The sequence below is a fragment of the Phyllobates terribilis genome, unplaced genomic scaffold (genome assembly GCF_046119375.1).
Source record: "Phyllobates terribilis strain yellow unplaced genomic scaffold, ASM4611937v1 Scaffold_38__1_contigs__length_12584779, whole genome shotgun sequence".
Lineage (NCBI taxonomy): Eukaryota > Metazoa > Chordata > Amphibia > Anura > Dendrobatidae > Phyllobates > Phyllobates terribilis.
In genome coordinates this window covers 10,202,918-10,223,347 of record NW_027362798.1, presented here as the reverse complement: position 1 = coordinate 10,223,347, position 20,430 = coordinate 10,202,918, and the positions used below count along the sequence as shown (strand labels likewise).

At 46.9% G+C, this 20,430-nt stretch overlaps 1 long non-coding RNA gene and 1 pseudogene across 1 annotated transcript; one reads left to right on the top strand and one right to left on the bottom strand.

The window, feature by feature from the left end:
• Positions 1-259: 259 nt before the first annotated feature.
• LOC141182967 (uncharacterized) lies at positions 260-5,127 on the bottom strand. Its single transcript, XR_012257988.1, has 3 exons — positions 5,062-5,127; positions 3,962-4,122; positions 260-1,072 (listed from the first exon to the last, which is right to left on the bottom strand). It is a non-coding gene; the product is annotated as an uncharacterized lncRNA (long non-coding RNA).
• Positions 3,116-3,225, top strand: LOC141183497 (U2 spliceosomal RNA; annotated as a pseudogene).
• Positions 5,128-20,430: the final 15,303 nt, after the last annotated feature.

The window sequence follows — 20,430 nt, the reverse complement described above, 5'->3', positions numbered from 1 at the left end:
AAGTATGTGATTTGCATATATACGGTCACATCCCAACTAGACATATCCGGCCTTGCTCAATGCAAGCACATTGAGTGGAGCCAGACACGTCTAGTCGGAATGTGGTCTGAAGTATGCAAATCACATACTTGTGGTCACATAACAGCCCGTTCCCGGCACCGGAAAATCCTCGCAGTGCGTGCAATTTGAGAATTTAAAAGTCTGCAGTTACATAGACTGTAGACTTGTACCCCAAGGCCGGACAATCCCTTCTGCAAAATAGGAGATAAATGTATGATCGGTAGGGGTGCTCTAACCACAGGGTCCTCCAGTAATCCTGAGGACAGAGGTTCCAAAGTCTGCTGTGTGAATGGAGTGATCGTGCGCATGCATAGCCAGTGCTCCATTCATGTCTGTGGGAGCAGTCATGCGCATGCATAGCCATCACTCCCATAGATGCACACATGCTTCATTCACAAAGCTGTATCTAGGACCACCGCTTTCAAAACTGCTGGGGGCTGCAGCAGTCAGACTCCCAGTGATCAGACATTTATCAACAACCTTGTGGATAGGTGATTAAACATTATTTATGGGACAACCATAGCCATAGATGTAGAAGAGAAAAAAAGCAGAATAAACAGTAATAGATGAGCTAAAAACATGAAATTTATCAAAATATGTCTTGAAAAATCTCACGCTTCCAGGTGGATCGACGGCGCTTTCCTTGACCTGAACGGAGAAAGCATGGAAGCCGAGGTGGACGAATTCCTCCGAGAGGTCTACAAGATGATGAAACTGTTTCAGCAGAAGCAGAAGACGTTAGAAGAGGAGAAGAAAAAGGCGTCTCAACACCGGACACTGTCTGAAGATAAGGATTCGGTGGACGAGGAAAAGAAGGAAAGCCGCATAGTTCTCATGTGTTCTGCCATCACCGAGCAAATCAAGGCTTTTAAGGTAGATGCATCAAATAATGGATATATCAGTAATCTGGGCCCGGTTTGCTGGAGCGCGCTGTTACCTCCCAATCCCAGCCAACTTTAGCACAGTGGTTACTATCGAGACAGCAGCGGTGGTCGGTCTCCTAGGCAACGATCTGTAAACAAAAGAAAAGTCTTAATATCTCAAGAACGGCTGCAAATGTCAAGAAGCAGTAAATTGCAAAAGTGCAGGTTTTTACAATATCTATGAAGATGGGAATAACCCTTTAATTCATTTTTGTAGCCGTAATCCCGGGACACTGATTATGATTGACTCCTTTTCAGGAATATATCCCTCTGGTGAGCATCCTTTGCAACCCATGCCCCTCCTATATATCCATCCTGGCCTCCATGTGTCCAGCCTGCCCCCCTTCATATATCCATTCTGTCCCATATATCTATATATATCTATATCTATATCATATATATATAACAGTTTTGATTTATATATATCCATCCTAGCCCCCCCATATATGCATCCCACCCCACCCCATATATCTATCCAGGTCCCCACGTGTCCAGCTTGCCCCCCTTCACCTCCATGCGTCCATCCAGGTCCCCACGTGTCCAGCTTGCCCCCCTTCACCTCCATGCGTCCATCCAGGTCCCCACGTGTCCAGCCTGCCCCCCCTTCAGCCCCATGCGTCCATCCAGGTCCCACGTGTCCAGTCTGCCCCCCCTTCAGCCCCATGCGTCCATCCAGGTCCCACGTGTCCAGTCTGCCCCCCCTTCAGCCTCATGCGTCCATCCAGGTTGCCAAGTGTCCAGCCTGCCCCGCTTCAGCCCCATGCGTCCATCCAGGTCCCCACGTGTCCAGCCTGCCCCCCCTTCAGCCTCATGCGTCCATCCAGGTCGCCACGTGTCCAGCCTGCCCCCCCTTCAGCCCCATGCATCCATCCAGGTACCCACGTGTCCAGCCTGCCCCCCCTTCAGCCCCATGCATCCATCCAGGTCCCCACATGTCCAGCCTGCCCCCCCTTCAGTCCCATGCATCCATCCATGTCCCCACATGTCCAGCCTGCCCCCCCTTCAGCTCCATGCGTCCATCCATGTCCCCACATGTCCAGCCTGCCCCCCTTCAGCCCCATGCGTCCATCCATGTCCCCATGTGTCCAGCCTGACCCCCCTTCAGCCCCATGCGTCCATCCATGCATCCTGGGTAGGTGTTTATGCCCCTGCATCCATCCATCCTGGGTAGGTGTAAATGCCCCTCCAGCCATCCATCCTGGGTAGATGTATATGCTTTTCCATTCATCCATCCATCCTGGGTAGGTGTATATGCCCCTCCTTCCATCCATCCATCCATCCATCCATCCAATCTATCTATCTTTCTATCCCTTCCTTTCTGAGATAAGCTGCAATAATGCATTTGTCCTTTGCTACACCTTTGCACATACGCCATATACCTAATCAGTGGCCTTGTTATCAGCTGCTACTCTTTTAATTCAACTGTCCCATCAGTTGGGTGTTGCTGAGTACCACGCATTTAAAAAAAATGTGGGGCCGTTGCGATTTCTTTAGTGAAATGCTGGCTCCCTCTGAAAGAGCACTGACTTCTTTAATTTTCTATCTATGGATGAAAAAAAGATAAAAAAAAGTTTGGTCTGAGATGTTGTTTTAAAGTGCTACCTATGTCTGTCAATCAGAGCATCCTATTGGTTTTCACCCAGGCAGATAGATTGCTTGCAATAGATGTAATGAGTGAATGGAACAATGGAATAATGCAAGAGAATGGGACAATGGAACAATGGAATAATGCTAGAATGGAAGAATGGAACATCATTGCACATGTCATAATGGGCTCCTAGCCTTTATCTGGCTGTGCTTCGGCAGTCAGCTACAGTCTGCAGGGAGCCTGCAGACTAGGAAGAAGGTGGACCGCCGCTTGTTTGTTCACTAATTAGTTATCCTCTCCCCATCCCCTTGTCTGCAGGTACATGGGACATTGGGGGGGAGGGGAGAATGTTTGAAAATAGGCAGACTCATGCAGATTAAAAATGCATGCGTGGGCTGCAGCTGCAACAAGCAGTAAAGTTGTGGGTTTTAAGATGTCTATTGATGAACAACATGTCCTCCTAAGGGGAGTCTTTGTCCCTATCCCTACAATGGGTGCATTCTTGAAGCCAGGGTGCAGTCATAGGCCAAAACCAATTCAGGTTATCGCTTCTCGGCCTTTTGGCTAACATCAAGTGTAGTATCTGTTCTCATTTAGTATATGTGCTTAGCTTTTACCAATATATTGCATTGCAATGTTATCTATCTATCTTCCCGGCTGCTTGTTTTCCCTCTATCCACACCCTCCTCTTCTTTGATTGACAGCTCTGGCTTCATAGAACCAGAGAAGGAAGGAGACAGAGGTAAAACAAGCAGGTGGGAAGGTGTATATAAAGGATTGGCCCACGCCGTGATCCACGGAGCGCTTGTACTTGGTTTCAACAGTCATTCTGTGCTGACAGTCCCTTTAAAATCAGTGTTTCCCAAACTCCAGTCCTCACGGCCCCCCACAGGTCATGTCTTCAGGATTTCCATAGTATTGCACAGGTGAGAGAATTCCTGATTCCTTGATGATACTTTCATCACATGTGTAACACTGAGGAAATCCTGAAAACCTGACCTGTTGGGGGCCATGAGGACTGGAGTTTGGGAAACACTGCTTTAAATGGAGCGGTGCTGCAGTTTTATTATTCAGCAATTAGCAGGATCCCCCAACAATTTCTTAAGCAATGAGAAAATGCAGTCCCTAATGATGTCCTCTGACAATAAGCGGATCACGGACAGCAGATGCATTGGGTTCTGCATTTCTTGGAGAATGGGATGGGGCAGCTTCTGTCTTCTCAGTGATACAATCAGGAAGGAGATGCAGCGTGAGACAATCCCTGTCTACATCTTTGATCTGATCATCAATACAGAGGGCTGATTGGTGAAGACAGAGGGAAAGGCTAATAAAATTATTAAAAAAAACTTCGTTTTTCGGCTGCCACTTCCTCTGGGGTCAGTATGCCAACCTCATTGACTTCATAGCACTTGCCAGAGTGGGCAGACACGATTTATTGCCTTTACACACGTCACCTCCACACAGGGCGATGCTGCTACGACGCCTCTGTAGTGATCAAACGTTGAGTCAAACAGCAGGGCTTTAAGAGGGCTGCCCTTTTCAATCTTGGGACTAAAACACAAAAATAAGACATCCTGTTAAAGGGGATAAAGGTAAGTAAACCGCGTTCAGTCCAGAGTGATGAATTCCAAAAGATAAAGTTTATTCCGCCATCACATAACGTTTCGACCTGTTATAGGTCTTTATCAAGTATATACAAAGACATAGAGGGATACTGATCCCCTTTAAGGAAAATCAGTGGCCAGAACCCTTTAAATTCCCCTTAAATGGTCCAAAACTGAAACTGTGGGAACAATATAATCCACTTAGGGTTCAAACTTACAGTCAAGGGTTTGATAAAATTATCTACACCCTTGTGTCTCCAGAAAGCATAGCGTACGTTCACGTGCTGAAAATGCCGACCAGTGCTGGAGTGAGCAGAGGTCCGCAGCTTGTGACACTCCTGCTGTAGTGAAACTACAGATCCCAGCAGACTGACGGTCTCTCATCAAGTTATGCTGGGAGCCGCAGTTTCACAAATAGTGCTAGAGGATCCATGTCAGAAATATGAGGCTGCCACTAGGGTTTCTCCCACAAATATGTAATCGGACGTGGAGCAGAACTGCACGTGGATGAGCCATATTCTCTATCTGTGAACATACTACTCCTTCACTCAGATTCTAAGTGGTTCTGCAGCGCATCTCTGCAGAGCAAGCTGTCAATCAAAATCCGGGCCGGGTTTACAGCCGTCACCCCTGATATAGCGAGAGGTGCTGTGATCCAAGACTGTAGCCGCTCCGTGCACAACGATGAGTGAAGGCCGGCGGCTGCAGGGAGGAAAGAAGTTAATTTTCTCCCGGTACCTACACTATCAATAAGGCGGCCGGGCAGCATTGTAACAATATTTATCTGCAGATTAACCCTATACCTGCAGGTACATAGCATTTTCCAAGGTGACAGGTTCCCTTTAATAAAGAGAAGATGGATAGAGCCGCATTAGTCCGTACTCACGGTGGAAGCCTCCTGACAACTTCTTGAAGAACACTTTCCACATTTGTTCCAAGCTTCCCCGACATCTAATAGAAATAAACAGAGAAATGAATTTCTTAATACAGTTTAGAACTCGGCTACAACGAATCAGAAGAAATGAAACCTGTTTGAAGCTGACAAGCAATCAAGCCCCTCCGTAAGCCACACAGAACATGGCTACTTATGTCATCTGCAGGTGATTAAAGGAACCTGTCATGCTGAAATGGTATAAGATCTGTAGGGGATGTTGTAGAGCAGAGAAGTTGATCAGACTGATAGACATATCTGTGGGAAGAGAGTCAGCAAAACTGGCATTTTATGCAGTGAAAAGTCCTGCCGTATGTACACTAGTCCAGTGGGCGGTCCTACTAAGTGATTGACAGTTCCCTGTATGACCATGCAGGCAAAGATAGCTGTCAATCACTAGTAGGACCGCCCACTGGACTCATCTGTACAAACAGCAGGATTCCACTGAATAAATTGATACAGGAAAAACATCTATCTTTGTACCGTATTAGCCAGTAGATAGAAGAGTATTTAGATTTGAGAGTCCTCAGTGGTTGATACCATCTTTTCCGTTAGCCATTAAAAGGTAACAAATTGCAGGCTTTCCAGACTACTCAGGTCTCAGGTCTGCCTGATGAAGAAGCCGGAGTAGTCTGGAAAGCTTGCAATTTGTTACCATCTTTTCAGTTAGCCATTAAAGGTATCAACCACTGAGGACTCTCAAATCTAATGAATAAATTACAATTTATACTGAATCTTCTCCCACAAACCTATATATCGTTCTACTCAGTTTCTCATGGATAAAACCTGTACATCTGAATGGGGCTTTAATGTTGTTATTACAATCATGTAACCGCAGATCACAAAATCTTTCATATGATCATTTTTTTAACACCTAAAACCCCAATGGATATTTATGTTTACTAAAGGATTCCTTTCCCATTCTTTTGGCAGCTCTTCTTTAGGTATGGACACAGACCGGCATCCGGCATAAAGACATCTGGAGACTTTTCCTTTTTCGGTGATATTGGATAATCTTCTTCATTTCTAACGCTTTAAATCTTTCAAATTCTTTCCGAAAAATGTATCATAAAGGGACTTTCTCAGGTCAGTTTTGCTTGTGGTTGTGTTACCATTATTTGTGCCAAATGTATCAAAGTGTTGCACGATGTTTGATAAATGTTTATGTAGCACTTCCATCTATCTTTATTTATTTTACTCACTTATATAGCGCCATTAATTTCACAGCACTTTACAGACATTATCATCACTGCCCCCATCGGGGCTCACAATCTACATTCCCTAGCAGTATGTCTTTGGAGTGTGGGAGAAAACCGGAGAACCCGGAGGAAACCCACGCAAACACGGGGAGAACATACAAACTTCTTGCAGATGTCGTCCTTGGTGGGATTAGAACCCAGGATCCCAGTGCTGCAAAACAACAATGCTAACCCCTGAGCCACCGTGTATCTTTATCCACTTTTAACGTCACCAGTCATTCTTAGACCTGTGTAGCTTACCAAGCCCAATTTCTAAAAGTTGCAAGAGTGCTGTAAAATAGGAAGCTGCATATTTTTACGCAAAAATGATGCATCACAAAAGGTTTTTTTTTTTTTTTTTTAACACCAAAAATTGATGTAAATTCCTCGCTACATTGCCCCTTTTCCAGCCACATTTTGTAGAAAAAAATAAAAGACAAGGTACAGACAGCGGAGTTAAATTTGCCTACAGGAATGATTTTGATCTGGAGCGCATCGTACCCGGATACAGTCACTAGCGGGAACGTCAAACATCTTCTCAATTTGTTTCTCCACCCTTTCCGGATCTGCATTCTTCAAGTCTATCTAAAAGCAAAGTATAAATACTAATTATTTATCAAAGCTGGACAACATCTAGAAACCATATAAGAAAACTGGCATAAAATATAGTGTGAACAAGAGTTTAGGGAGAGATGTACAACTGGCACTGGCCTATAAAAGGGATTGTGTAATCGTACAAAACTAGCAAAAATGTAAAGTGCCCGGAAAACAAGGAACGTGCAATTTACCTCTTAGTAAAAATCCTATGCTTTCTCAAGAACAGAGGAATTTTAATTTCATATATTTTTTTTAATCAAATCATTTTTATTGAAAAACTCCAACTACAAATATTCCATCTTTCAAATAACATACATGACATAGTAATTCCATAGCAAAAATATGAACAAAGTATCTGAACTTCAATTCCCATAACCCACCCTAAACCCAAATCCCAACACTCCAGAGAGAACCATTTTCAGAGCAGTTCTAGAATAACGGACTACAGCATTCGTAGAAGGGGAAGAAGATAAAAAAGTGACTAACAAAGGGGTAGCAGCGTTTTAATGTTATCATTTACTGCTTGATGCCTGAGCCGGGGAGTGCAGGCTTGAAAACTGTTGCAGGCTGCTGTAATCACAGGACACACGCAAACAGCATGGCATTTCCTATCAGCAGGGAGGAAGTAAAGGGCGACAGCAATGAAAGTCTCCTCCTACTCCGCTCCATATTGAAATGAATAGTGTGCATCCTACAAATGAGATGCATACAGCAAACAATTGATTTTCCATACATAGGTTTTGAGTTGACCACTGGATATACACATGTGTATCACTAATTACCAGAACTGGAAATCGAAAAAAAAGACGAGCAAGTTTGGGGTGAATCCTGCCTTCATTACTGCACAGCCGCTCAGAGGGATCGGTACTAGGAACAGCAGGAGTGCCGGCGATGTTCACAGATTTACCTGCTGCGGGACTGAAGGAGTCTGATCGTGCTCGGCTCGAAGCTTTTTACCTGGTTTACGATAGGAATAATTGAAAGCTGTGCTTCAAAGGCGAGGAATAAGTTTGCCACCGTCTGCGCTTGAATACCCTTAAGAGGGGAAAAAATATATATACATATATACAAATACTGAAACATCTAAATGCATTAGAACATCAAACCCGGTGAAGCGGTAAATGACTTGTCCTCCAGGGATACAGGCTACTGTCATTCAGTAATTATTGAATAGGAATTTTACATTTTATGTGATCACCACGCTAGAATGTAAATGGAGAAAAACACAACACAACTCCTCACCATATGAAGATATTTTGTGTTATAGAACAGGATTTCTGTGGCACAACAAGACTGATTTACTGTGTATGCACCATAGCCTTCATTTGATGTCACTTACTTAGCACCAACACCTTGCCCCAACTCTGCAATCCCCAATATCAGTCCATGACCTCAATGGGGTCACTATAAAATTATAAAGAGGACTGGTCATGTCTCTATTAGAAAATAGACAAACTTAGGATAGAAACAATATGAACATATACCCTGCTATAAGTAAGTAAAAAGCAATAGGAAATATATATAATATAGGGTACTTAGTAAACATGTTGTTTGATTAAAAAAAAAGCCATCCCACCAGCACCAAGGTGTACCCAGTCAGTTATGTGAAGTATATAATAAAATACACTTTAGTACAATATTAGTATCTTGTCCCTTTAAATCTGCAGCTACTTCTGTCACCATGGTAACTGCATTCATACTCAGCCAATAGGATTGCTCGGTTTGAATTTGAAGAAAAAAAAAAGTTCTATATCGTCAGTTTGTTCCATCTCATCTGAGTGTGAAGACAGACACCTGCGATCAGCGAGATTATAGGTATAAGACGTGATATAATATAACGGACGGAGCCACATCCCATCACACGCACTCAGCGACCACAACTGACAGGAATCAGCACATTTATCAGAGGAGAAGTCATTATTCCCCAACACATGATAAGTGACAACTTCTAGATCTGCTGGGAACCCAACTAATCCCTGCTAGACCCTCCCCGGCCACCGCTCCATTCATTCTCTATGCAGGAGAAAGCTGAGTACAGCGCCCCCCATAGAGAATGAACGGACCGGCGGTTGAACATTTGCACTTCGCTCACTTCTATCTATAAGTGCTGTTCTGCTGATTGGGTCATAGCGGCCAAACCCACCGATCTAAGAGTCATCACCTATCCAGAGATCAGTGAGAACTTGTTCCAACTAGACATCCCCTTTAATGGAAGAGATCACATATCTAACAGCCAATCCTATTCATTCCCAATCTTCCCTGTGCCCAGTAATGCCCCTGGGTATATCGCCAATATGAGCCAATCACCAAACCCTCTGCTGACTGTTCCCCATGTTTTATAGAGCTTGGAGACGTTTCTACAAGAGAAGATCTCAGCGGCCACCATGGGGATGGGTTACTCTGCCAGCGATGGAGCAGGTAGTATCCTCCAGCCTGTGATATCTCACCTTCCTCCATATTCTGCTGTTACATGCGTTTCTTCAGCTTTACCCCTTCCCAACAGAACCAATTGATGGTTTTTTTCTGTTTTTTCCTCCGCTTTTTCCAAGGGCTATAACTTTTTCATGTCTGTCCACATAGTGTGAGGTCTTGTTATTTTGCAGGACGAGCGGTACTTATAAATCACACCATTCATTTACCACATAGTACTAGAAAACGGGAAAAACATTCCAAGTGCAGTAAAAGTGCGAGGAAAAAAAAAGCCTGACACTGTTTATCTGGGAACGGTTTTAACGGCGTACATAGTGTGGTGAAAATGACCTGGTAATAGGATCCTACTCCTCAGTGTGATTACAGCAAGACCAAACTTCTCCAAGAGTTTTGGCAAAAGAAAAAAACTTTATTTTTTCTGAGACCCGTAACATTTTTGTTTTTCGGGTTGATGGAGCTGTGTGGGGGCTTATTTTTTGAAGGGCGAGAGGACTTTATTGATAACATTTTGGGACACATATGACATGGTCATCGCTTCTTACAGGGTTTTCTGCAGTATTGTGCCGAACGAAAAAAATGCAATTTTGGCTTTTTGAATTTTTTTCTGTGTTCACTGATCGTTTGTTTTTTATATTTGGATAGATTGTATTTCTCTGAAAGAGACCATACCACAAATGTGTATATTTTTATTATCTTTATTTTTAGTGGGAGGTGAGTTGAACGTGTGGGGTTTTAATATTTTACACTTTTTTTTTTTTTTTAATTTTCACTGCATTTGTATACATTATCTGATTGCTTGTGCTATATACAGCGATACCACAGTAATGCTCCATATAGCAAAATCACAGTCTTCTTTACAGCCCAAATGAAGCTTTATGATGACAGGCACGGAGGCTTCAGCAGACCCCCGGATGTCATAGCGGTCCATCTGTGCCCTGTGATCGCGTCACAGGAGCGCCGGTGGGCGCATGGAACGATGCGTCCCAATGCCGGCGCGCTGTTAATGCTGCTGTTAGAGATTGACAGCAGCACTGAACAGGTTAACAGTGGTGGGCAGATCTTCGCTCCACTCGCAGCTCTTAGAGGCAGGTCCTGGTTGTTTGTCACAGCCATTATCTGCCATGTACGGGCGAGCTGACTCTGCTCCATACAGTCATGGCCAAAAGTTTTGAGAATGACACCAAAATTATATTTTCACATGATCTGCTGGCCTCTGGTTTTTATTAGTGTTTGTCTGATGTTTATATCACATACAGAAATATAATTGCAATCATATTATGAATATCAATAGGTTATATTGACAATTAGAATGTGTTAATGCAGCAAGTCAATATTTGCAGTGTTGCCCCTTCTTCTTCAAGACCTCTGTAATTCTCCCTGGCATGCTCTCAATCAACTTTTGGACCAAATCCTGACTGATAGCAGTCCATTCTTGCATAATCAATGCTTGCATTTTGCCAGAATTTGTTGGTTTTTGTTTGTCCACCCGTCTCTTGATGATTAACCACAAGTTCTCAATGGGATTAAGATCTGGGGAGTTTCCAGGCCATGGACCCAAAATCTCTATGTTTTGTTCCATGAGCCATTTAGTTATCACCTTTGCTTTATGGCAAGGTGCTCCATCATGCTGGAAAAGGCATTGTTGGGCGCCAAACTGCTCTTGGACGGTTGGGAGAAGTTGCTCTTGGAGGACATTCTGGTACCATTCTTTATTCATGGCAGTGTTTTTAGGCAAGACTGTGAGTGAGCCGATTCCCTTGGCTGAGAAGCAACCCCACACATGAATGGTTTCAGGATGCTTTACAGTTGGCATGAGACAAGACTGGTGGTAGCGCTCACCTCTTCTTCTCCGAATAAGCTGTTTTCCAGATGTCCCAAACAATCGAAAAGGGGATTCATCAGAGAAAATGACTTTGCCCAAGTCCTCAGCAGTCCACTCCCTGTACCTTTTGCAGAATATCAGTCGGTCCCTGATGTTTTTTCTGGAGAGAAGTGGCTTCTTTGCTGCCCTCCTTGAAACCAGCCCTTGCTCAAAGAGTCTCCGCCTCACAGTGCCTGCAGAAGCACTCACACCAGCCTGCTGCCATTCCTGAGCAAGCTCGGCACTGCTGGTAGTCCGATCCCGCAGCTGAAACAGTTTTAAGATCTGGTCCTGGCGCTTGCTGGTCTTTCTTGGGCGCCCTGGAGCCTTTTTGACAACAATGGAAGCTCTCTCCTTGAAGTTCTTGATGATGCGATAGATTGTTGACTGAGGTGCAATCTTTGTAGCTGCAATACTCTTCCCTGTTAGGCCATTTTTGTGCAGTGCAATGGTGGCTGCACGTGTTTCTTTAGAGATAACCATGGTTAACTGAAGAGAAACAATGATACCAAGAGCCAGCCTCCTTTTAAAGTGTCCAGTGATGTCATTCTTACTTAATCATGACTGATTGATCGCCAGCCCTGTCCTCATCAACACCCACACCTGTGTTAATGGATCAATCACTAAAACGATGTTAGCTGCTCCTTTTAAGGCAGGACTGCAATGATGTTGAAATGTGTTTTGGGGGTTAAAGTTCATTTTCTGGGCAAATATTGACTTTGCAAGTACAGTAATTGCTGTTAAGCTGATCACTCTTTGACATTCAGGAGTATATGCAAATTGCCATTACAAAAAATGAAGCAGTAAACTTTGGAAAAATTACTATTTGTCTCATTCTCAATACTTTTGGCCATGACTGTACACCCGCTACTGACTTATACCAGACACGTACGGCAGATGTTGGTAAGGAGTTAAAGCGGTTGTCCTGCTTTGGGGCCATTTGTTTTTTTTACTTTAATGCAAGTATTTGGGGCTAAAATTGATTTCCGTTATTGAGTTTCATTAAAAATGTTGCCTTCTGTAGCATCTGTGCTGCACTGTCTATTCCTGGCTGCAAAATTAGCTAACTGAGAATCTATCAGTGAGCTCCTTCTGGCAGTCTTAAGGGAGAGTTTGTAGATCTTTCATCTGTTTTTTTTCCTGAGTGCCTTTTAACTGATCTATGCGCAAAGAAAACATGAAACTTGAATGTGCAGGGAAACAATAAGTCTGTAATAACCAGTGAAAAATGAAATCTAAATGTAAAAAATTACTTTTAGTAATAAATACATGGACATAAGAAAATACACACTGCTCAAAAAAAATAAAGGGAACACTTAAACAACAGAATATAACTCCAAGTAAATCAAACTTCTGTGAAATCAAACTGTCCACTTAGGAAACAACACTGATGGACAATCAATTTCACATGCTGTTGTGCAAATGGAATAGACAATAGATGGAAATTATTGGCAATTATCAAGACACCCTCAATAAAGGAGTGGTTCTGCAGGTGGGGACCACAGACCACATCTCAGTACCAGTGCTTTCTGGCTGATGTTTTGGTCACTTTTGAATGGTGGTTGTGCTTTCACACTCGTGGTAGCATGAGAAGGACTCTACAACCCACAGAAGTTGCTCAGGTAGTGCAGCTCATCCAGGATGGCACATCAATGCGAGCTGTGGCAAGGAGGTTTGCTGTGTCTGTCAGCGTAGTGTCCAGAGGCTGGAGGCGCTACCAGGAGACAGGCCAGTACACCAGGAGACGTGGAGGGGGCCGTAGGATGGCAACAACCCAGCAGCAGGACCGCTACCCCCGCCTTTGTGCAAGGAGGAACAGGAGGAGCACTGCCAGAGCCCTGCAAAATGACCTTCAGCAGGCCACAAATGAGCATATGTCTGCACAAATGGTTAGAAACCGACTCCATGAGGGTGGTATGAGGGCCCGACGTCCACACATGGAGGTTGTGCTCACAATCCAACACCGTGCAGGACGTTTGGCATTTGCCACAGAACACCAGGATTGGCAAAGTCGCCACTGGCTCCCTGTGCTCTTCACAGATGAAAGCAGGGTCACACTGAGCACATGTGACAGACGTGACAGAGTCTGGAGACGCCGTGGAGAACGATCTGCTGCCTGCAACATCCTTCAGCATGACCGGTTTGGCAGTGGGTCACTAATAGTGTGGGGTGGCATTTCTTTGGAGGGCTGCAAAGCCCTCCATGTGCTCGCCAGAGGTAGCCTGACTGCCATTAAGTACCGAGATGAGATCCTCAGGCCCCTTGTGAGACCATATGCTGGAGCAGTTGGCACTGGGTTCATCCTAATGCAGAACAATGCCAGACCTCATGTGGCTGGAGTGTGTCAGCCTCATTTTGACTTGTTTTAAGTACATTACATCAAAGTTGGATCAGCCTGTAGTGTGTTTTTCCAATTTAATTTTGGGGGTGACTCCAAATCCAGGCCTCCATTGGTTAATAAATTTTATTTCCATTGATGATTTTGTATGAACATTTGCTAAAGAAGAACTGCGCCCAGCGGAGCCAAGCTGAAGGAAGAGAATGGACTTGATCTGACTTCAGACATTTTTTCAAGTTTCCCCCCAGGAGGGGGCCAGTTCACTTTTTAGCTGGGTTAAAATACACTGCTCAAAAAAATAAAGGGAACACTCAAATAACACATCCTAGATCTGAATGAATTAAATATTCTCATTGAATACTTTGTTCTGTACAAAGTTTAATGTGCTGACAACAAAATCACACAAAAGTCATCCATGGAAATCAAATTTATTAACCAATGGAGGCCTGGATTTGGAGTCACCCCCAAAATTAAAGTGAAAAAACACACTACAGGCTGATCCAACATTGATGTAATGTCCTTAAAACAAGTCAAAATGAGGCTCAGTATTGTGTGGCCTCCACGTGCCTGTATGACCTCCCTACACCACCTGGGCATGCTCCTGATGAGGTTGCGGATGGTGTCCTGTGGGATCTCCTCCCAGACCTGGACTAAAGCATCCGCCAACTCCTGGACAGTCTGTGGTGCAATGTGATGTTGGTGGATGGAGCGAGACATGATGTCCCAGATGTGCTCAATCGGACTCAGATCTGGGGAACAGGCGGGCCAGTCCATAGCTTCAAAGACTTCATCTTGCAGGAACTGCTGACACACTCCAGCCACATGAGGTCTGGCATTGTCCTGCATTAGGAGGAACCCAGGGCCCACTGCACCAGCATATTGTCTCACAAGGGGCCTGAGCATCTTATCTCGGTACCTAATGGCAGTCAGGCTACCTCTGGCAAGCACATGGAGGGCTGTGCGGCCCTTCAAAGAAATGCCACCCCACACCATTACTGACCCACTGCCAAACCGGTCGTGCTGAAGGATGTTGCAGGCAGCAGATCGCTCTCCACGGTGTCTCCAGACACTGTCACGTCTGTCACATGTGCTCAGTGTGAACCTGCTTTCCAGTGGCGAGTTTGCCAATTCTGGTGTTCTGTGGCAAATGCCAAGCATCCTGCACAGTGTTAGGCTGTGAGCACAACCCCCATCTGTGGACGTCGGGCCCTCATACCACCCTCATGGAGTCAGTTCTAACCGTTTGTGCAGACATGCACATTTGTGGCCTGCTGGAGGTCATTTTGCAGGGCTCTGGCAGTGCTCCTCCTGTTGCTTCTTGCACAAAAGCGGAGGTAGCGGTCCTGCTGCTGGGTTGTTGCCCTCCTAAGGCCCACTCCATCTCTCCTGGTGTACTGGCCTGTCTCCTGGTAGCGTCTCCAGCCTCTGGACACTACACTGACAGACACAGCAAACCTCCTTGCCACAGCTCTCACTGATGTGCCATCCTGGATGAACTGCACTACCTAAGCATCTTCTGTGGGTTGTAGAGTCCGTCTCATGCTACCATGAGTGTGAAAGCACAACCAACATTGAAAAGTGACCAAAACATCAGCCAGAAAGCACTGGTACTGAGATGTGGTCTGTGGTCCCCACCTGCAGAATTACTCCTTTACTGAGGGTGTCTTGATAATTGCCAATAATTTCCATCTATTGTCTATTCCATTTGCACATCAGCATGTGAAATTGATTGTTAATCAGTGTTGTTTCCTAAGTGGACAGTTTGATTTCAGAGAAGTTTGATTTACTTGGAGTTATATTCTGTTGTTTAAGTGTTCCCTTTATTTTTTTGAGCAGTGTATATAAAAAAATTACTGCAGCTTTAATGCTATTTATTACATCTCAGGTAATTTTGTGACTAACTATACAGCATCAAAAATACCAAAAAGCTTAAATCGCCAATGGAAGCCGATAGCACTAGTGAGAACATGGCATAAGCGTAATTTAAAGGAAGAGGAGGACATTATTCACTCCAGTTTCCTGCGGCCCCTCGGGAGTATAGGTTGCTGCACAGTAGTCTGCATTCTGTGTAAAACAGGAAAAAACACTTTCTTAGAGGGATGAGGGCAGCGCGGTGGTCAGTAGTAGCACTCTGTCAGTTGAGGATTGCTCCTAATATCTGGTTGTGTTTCCTGAGAAGAGGAGACCCCACCCAAGAGGAGACCCCACCCAAGAGGAGACCCACCCAAGAGGAGACCCACCCGAAGAGGAGACCCCACCGAAGAGGAGACCCACCGAAGAGGAGACCAAACCGAAGAGGAGACCCCACCGAAGAGGAGACCCCACCGAAGAGGAGACCCACCAAAGAGGAGACCCAAGAGGAGACCCACCGAAGAGGAGACCCAAGAGGAGACCCACCGAAGAGGAGACCCCACCGAAGAGGAGACCCCACTGAAGAGGAGACCAAACCGAAGAGGAGACCCCACCGAAGAGGAGACCCACCGAAGAGGAGACCCAAGAGGAGACCCCACCGAAGAGGAGACCCCACCGAAGAGGAGACCCACCGAAGAGGAGACCCACCGAAGAGGAGACCCAAGAGGAGACCCCACCCAAGAGGAGACCCCACCCAAGAGGAGACCCACCCAAGAGGAGACCCACCCAAGAGGAGACCCAAGAGGAGACCCACCGAAGAGGAGACCCAAGAGGAGACCCACCGAAGAGGAGACCCCACCGAAGAGGAGACCCCACCGAAGAGGAAACCCCACCGAAGAGGAGACCCCACCGAAGAGGAGACCCACCGAAGAGGAGACCCACCGAAGAGGAGACCCAAGAGGAGACCCCACCCAAGAGGAGACCCCACCCAAGAGGAGACCCACCCAAGAGGAGACCCCACCCAAGAGGAGACCCCACCGAAGAGGAGACCCCACCGAAGAGGAGACCCCACCGAAGAGGAGATCCACTGAAGAGGAGACCCCACCGAAGAGGAGACCCAAGAGGAGACCCCACCGAAGAGGAGACCCCACCGAAGAGGAGACCCACCGAAGAGGAGACCCCACCGAAGAGGAGACCCACCGAAGAGGAGACCCCACCGAAGAGGAGACCCACCGAAGAGGAGACCCAAGAGGAGACCCCACCGAAGAGGAAACCCCACCGAAGAAGAGACCCCACCGAAGAGGAGAACCACCGAAGAGGAGACCCCACCGAAGAGGAGACCCCACCGAAGAGGAGACCCAGGAGGAGACCCCACCGAAGAGGAGACCCCACCGAAGAGAAGACCCCACCGAAGAGGAGACCCACCGAAGAGGAGACCCCACCGAAGAGGAGACCCCACCGAAGAGGAGACCCAAGAGGAGACCCCACCGAAGAGAAGACCCACCGAAGAGGAGACCCCACCGAAGAGGAGACCCAAGAGGAGACCCCACCGAAGAGGAGACCCCACCGAAGAGGAGACCCCACCGAAGAGGAGACCCAAGAGGAGACCCCACCGAAGAGGAGACCCACCAAAGAGGAGACCCACCAAAGAGGAGACCCCACCGAAGAGGAGACCCCACCGAAGAGGAGACCCAAGAGGAGACCCCACCGAAGAGGAGACCCAAAAGGAGACCCCACCGAAGAGGAGACCCCACCGAAGAGGAGACCCACCGAAGAGGAGACCCACCGAAGAGGAGACCCACCGAAGAGGAGACCCCACCGAAGAGGAGACCCACCGAAGAGGAAGCCACACCGAAGAGGAGACCCAAGAGGAGACCCAACCGAAGAGGAGACCCAAAAGGAGACCCCACCGAAGAGGAGACCCCACCGAAGAGGAGACCCACCGAAGAGGAGACCCCACCGAAGAGGAGACCCACCGAAGAGGAAGCCCCACCGAAGAGGAGACCCAAGAGGAGACCCAACCGAAGAGGAGACCCCACCGAAGAGGAGACCCACCGAAGAGGAGACCCCACCAAAGAGGAGACCCAAGAGGAGACCCCACCGAAGAGGAGACCCCACCGAAGAGGAGACCCAAGAGGAGACCTCAACGAAGAGGAGACCCCACCAAAGAGGAGACCCAAGAGGAGACCCCACCGAAGAGGAGACCCCACCGAAGAGGAGACCCAAGAGGAGACCTCAACGAAGAGGAGACCCCACCGAAGAGGAGACCCCACCGAAGAGGAGACCCACCGAAGAGGAGACCCCACCGAAGAGGAGACCCAAGAGGAGACCCACCGAAGAGGAGACCCCACCGAAGAGGAGACCCCACCGAAGAGGAGACCCACCGAAGAGGAGACCCCACCGAAGAGGAGACCCCACCGAAGAGGAGACCCACCGAAGAGGAGACCCCACCGAAGAGGAGACCCAAGAGGAGACCCACCGAAGGGGAGACCCCACCGAAGAGGAGACCCCACCGAAGTGGAGACCCAAGAGGAGGCCCACCAAAGAGGATACCCAAGAGGAGACCCACTGAAGAGGAGACCCAAGAGGAGACCCACCGAAGAGGAGACCCCACCGAAGAGGAGACCCACCGAAGAGGAAACCCAAGAGGAGACCCACCGAAGAGGAGACCCAAGAGGAGACCCACCAAAGAGGATACCCAAGAGGAGACCCACCGAAGAGGAGACCCAAGAGGAGACCCACCGAAGAGGAGACCCCACCGATGAGGAGATCCCACCAAAGAGGAGACCCAAGAGGAGACCCACCGAAGAGGAGACCCCACCGAAGAGGAGACCCCACCGAAGAGGAGACCCACCGAAGAGGAGACCCCACTGAAGAGGAGACCCCACCGAAGAGGAGACCCACCGAAGAGGAGACCCCACTGAAGAGGAGACCCACCGAAGAGGAGACCCAAGAGGAGACCCACCGAAGGGGAGACCCCACCGAAGAGGAGACCCCACCGAAGAGGAGACCCACCGAAGAGGAGACCCCATCGAAGAGGAGACCCAAGAAGAGACCCACCGAAGAGGAGACCCCACCGAAGAGGAGACCCCACCGAAGAGGAGACCCCACCGAAGAGGAGACCCACCGAAGAGGAGACCCACAAAGGAGACCGAAGAGGAGGCCCACCGAAGAGGAGACCCACCGAAGAGGAGACCCACCGAAGAGGAGACCCACCGAAGAGGAGACCCAAGAGGAGACCTACCGAAGAGGAGACCCACCGAAGAGCAGACCCACCGAAGAGGAGACCCACCGAAGAGGAAACCCAAGAGGAGACCCACCGAAGAGGAGCCCCACCGAAGAGGAGCCCCACCGAAGAGGAGAACCACCGAAGAGGAGACCGAAGGGGAGACCCACCGAAGAGGAAACCTAAGAGGAGACCGAAGAGGACAGACCTGCACCTTAAGATCCCTAGGGGGAAAGGGATGGCCCAAGGCCAGAAAAGACATCAATCGATCCTACAACAAAAAGGAAGAAGCAGAACCAGAACAAAGTCCGCCATTACATCAACCGGTATTTGAGAGGAAAGAGGAACATCATGTGGACCATCCTGCTGGGACCTCTCTGCCGATAACATCATACGGCAATACCGGCTGGTAAGTATAAATCCAACAAAGTAATTATAGCAGGATAGTAGTAATATAGTGGCAGTATGTCAGTATTAGTGTAATTTGAGTAATAATACTAGTGATAATAGTAAGAAAGTAATAAAATAACAGTAGTAATAGTAGTAGGTAGAATAGCAGTGTGATCCAGGGTTCTAGGACTGATCGCCTTTTCTCGGGGTCAAGAAGGAATTTTTCCGCTGTGACACAAATTGGCTGAAGGTGTCCTGAGGTTTTTGCCTTCTTTTGGATCAACACTCTAGGTATAGGGTAGTATTAGTAGCAATAGGAAAGAAGAATAATACCGTAATAAGATAGCACAATGTTAATAATAACCATATCAAATAGTTAGATTTATACAAACAAATTAAAATAACTCCAGTAGTACAATAATTAGTGTAATATTTAACTTGTAATAACATTATTAGGTTTGATCCAGGGTCCTAGGACTGATCGCCTTTTCCCGGGGTCAAGAAGGAATTTTTCCCGTGACACAAATTGGCGTTAGGTGTTCTGGGGTTTTTGCCTTCTTCTGGATCAACAGCTTTAGGCATAGGGATTTTAGTAATACCATTATTAGAATCACAAGATTAATAAAAAAATTAGAATTTATTTTTTTTAATTAGTTTTATAACAGTTATAATTAATTGGATTAATGCAAAAATAATAAATAGTAAAAATGGTGGTAATAATAAAAAAAAATAGTCCCAGTTACTAAGTTAGTGTAGTGTTAGTGTAGGGACCCATCTGAAGAGGTCGCCTTGACGTTGGCAGATGGGCTCGCACAATTTGCTCAAAATGTGCGCTAAGAACCTCATATTTCTATGTACAGAAGATCTAGCAGTAATTCCATTCAGGAGATAGATATCTGTGTACACACACACTTTGTTATATACTTTTGTGCAGCACACAGGGCAGGTATACAGGTACAGGGCGAGAGGAGACCCACCGAAGAGGAGACCCACCGAAGAGGAGACCCCACCGAAGAGGAGACCCCACCGAAGAGGAGACCCCACCGAAGAGGAGACTCCACCGAAGAGGAGACCCACCGAAGAGGAGACCCCACCGAAGAGGAGACCCACCGAAGAGGAGACCCAAGAGGAGACCTACCGAAGAGGAGACCCTCCGAAGAGGAGACCCACCGAAGAGGAGACCCACCGAAGAGGAGAACCACCGAAGAGGAAACCGAAGAGGAGACCGAAGAGGACAGAACTGCACCTTAAGATCCCTAGGGGGAAAGGGATGGCCAAAGGCCAGAAAAGACAACAATCGATCCTACAACAAAAAGGAAGAAGCAGAACCAGAACAAAGTCCGCCATTACATCAACCGGTATTTGAGAGGAAAGAGGAACATCATGTGGACCA